Source organism: Triticum urartu, chromosome 4A (genome assembly GCF_056163025.1).
Source record: "Triticum urartu cultivar PI428250 chromosome 4A, HENAU_Tu73, whole genome shotgun sequence".
In the NCBI taxonomy this organism is placed as follows: Eukaryota; Viridiplantae; Streptophyta; class Magnoliopsida; order Poales; family Poaceae; genus Triticum; species Triticum urartu.
The window spans coordinates 227,582,191-227,584,898 of record NC_141876.1 but is presented as its reverse complement, the minus strand read 5'-3'; positions in this window follow the sequence as shown (position 1 = coordinate 227,584,898).

The window sequence follows — 2,708 nt, the reverse complement described above, 5'->3', positions numbered from 1 at the left end:
GATGGAGATCATGATGATGGAGATCATGGTGTCATGCCGGTGACAACGATGATCATGAAGCCCCGAAGATGGAGATCAAAAGGAGCAAATGATATTGGCCATATCATGTCACTATTTGATTGCATGTGATGTTTATCATGTTTTGCATCTTATTTGCTTAGAACAACGGTAGCTTAAATAAGATGATCCCTTGTAATAATTTCAAGAAAGTGTTCCCCCTAACTGTGCACCGTTGCGAAGGTTCATTGTTTCAAAGCACCACGTGATGATCGGGTGTGATAGATTCTAACGTTCGAATACAACGGGTGTAAGCCAGATTTACACACACAATACACTTAGGTTGACTTGACGAGCCTAGCATGTACAGACATGGCCTCGGAACACGGAAGACTGAAAGGTCGAGCATGAGTCGTATAGAAGATACGATCAACATGAAGATGTTCACCGATGTTGACTAGTCCGTCTCACGTGATGATCGGACACGGCCTAGTTGACTCGGATCGTTTTTCACTTAAGATGACTAGAGGGATGTCTATCTGAGTGGGAGTTCATTGAATAATTTGATTAGATGAACTTAATTATCATGAACTTAGTCTAAAATCTTTACACTATGTCTTGTAGATCAAATGGCCCACGCTAATGTTGCCCTCAACTTCAATGCGTTCCTAGAGAAAACCAAGCTGAAAGATGATGGCAGCAACTATACGGACTGGGTCCGGAACCTGAGGATCATCCTCATAGCTGCCAAGAAATATTATGTCCTAGAAGCACCGCTAGGTGACGCACCCATCCCAGAGAACCAAGACGTTATGAACGCTTGGCAGACATGTGCTGATGATTACTCCCTCGTTCAGTGCGGCATGCTTTACAGCTTAGAACCGGGGCTCCAAAAGCGTTTTGAGCGACACGGAGCATATGAGATGTTCCAAGAGCTGAAAATGGTTTTCCAAGCTCATGCCCGGGTCGAGAGATATGAAGTCTCCGACAAGTTCTTCAGTTGTAAGATGGAGGAAAATAGTTCTGTCAGTGAGCACATACTCAAAATGTCTGGGTTGCATAACCGCTTGACTCGGCTGGGATTTAATCTCCCGGATGATGCGGTCATTGACAGAATCCTTCAGTCGCTTCCACCGAGCTACAAGAGCTTTGTGATGAACTTCAATATGCAGGGGATGGAAAAGACCATTCCTGAGGTATATTCAATGCTGAAATCAGCGGAGGTGGAAATAAAAAAGGAACATCAAGTGTTGATGGTGAATAAAACCACTAAGTTCAAGAAAGGCAAGGGTAAAAATAACTTCAAGAAGGACGGCAAGGGAGTTGCCACGCTCGGTAAGCAAGCTGCCGGGAAGAAGCCAAAGAATGGACCCAAGCCCAAGACTGAGTGTTTTTATTGCAAGGGAAGTGGTCACTGGAAGCGGAACTGCCCGAAATACTTAGCGGACAAGAAGGCCGGCAACACTAAAGGTATATGTGATATACATGTAATTGATGTGTACCTTACCAGTACTCGTAGTAGCTCCTGGGTATTTGATACCGGTGCGGTTTCTCACATTTGTAACTCAAAGCAGGAGCTGCGGAATAAGTGGACTGGCGAAGGACGAGGTGACGATGCGTGTCAGGAATGGTTCCAAGGTCGATGTGATCGCAGTCGGCACGCTGCCTCTACATTTACCTACGTGATTAGTTTTAAACCTCAATAATTGTTATTTAGTGCCAGCTTTGAGCATGAACATTGTATCAGGATCTCATTTAATTCGAGATGGCTACTCATTTAAATCCGAGAATAATGGTTGTTCTATTTATATGAGAGATATGTTTTATGGTCATGCTCCGCTGGTGAATGGTTTATTCTTAATGAATCTCGAGCGTAATGTTACACATATTCATAGTATGAATACCAAAAGATGTAAGGTTGATAATGATAGTCCCACATACTTGTGGCATTGCCGCCTTGGTCACATAGGTGTCAAACGCATGAAGAAGCTCCATGCCGATGGACTTTTGGAGTCTCTTGATTACGAATCATTTGACACGTGCGAACCATGCCTCATGGGTAATATGACCAAGACTCCGTTCTCAGGAACAATGGAGCGAGCAACCAACTTATTGGAAATCATACATACTGATGTGCGCGGTCCAATGAGCGTTGAGGCTCGCGGTGGCTATCGTTATGTTCTCACCCTCACTGATGACTTGAGTAGATATGGGTATGTCTACTTAATGAAACACAAGTCTGAGACCTTTGAAAAGTTCAAGGAATTTCAGAGTGGGGTTGAAAATCAACGTGACAGAAAAATCAAGTTCTTGCGATCAGATCGTGGGGGAGAATACTTGAGTCACGAATTTGGCACACACTTAAGGAAATGTGGAATAGTTTCACAACTCACGCCGCCTGGAACACCTCAGCGTAATGGTGTGTCTGAATGTCGTAATCACACTCTATTGGATATGGTGCGATCTATGATGTCTCTTACCGATTTACCGCTGTCATTTTGGGGCTATGCTTTAGAGACTGCCGCATTCACTTTAAATAGGGCTCCGTCAAAATCCGTTGAGACGACACCGTATGAATTATGGTTTGGGAAGAAACCTAAGTTGTCATTTCTAAAAGTTTGGGGATGCGATGCTTATGTCAAGAAACTTCAACCTGAAAATCTCGAACCCAAGTCGGAAAAATGCGTCTTCATAGGATACCCTAAAGAAAC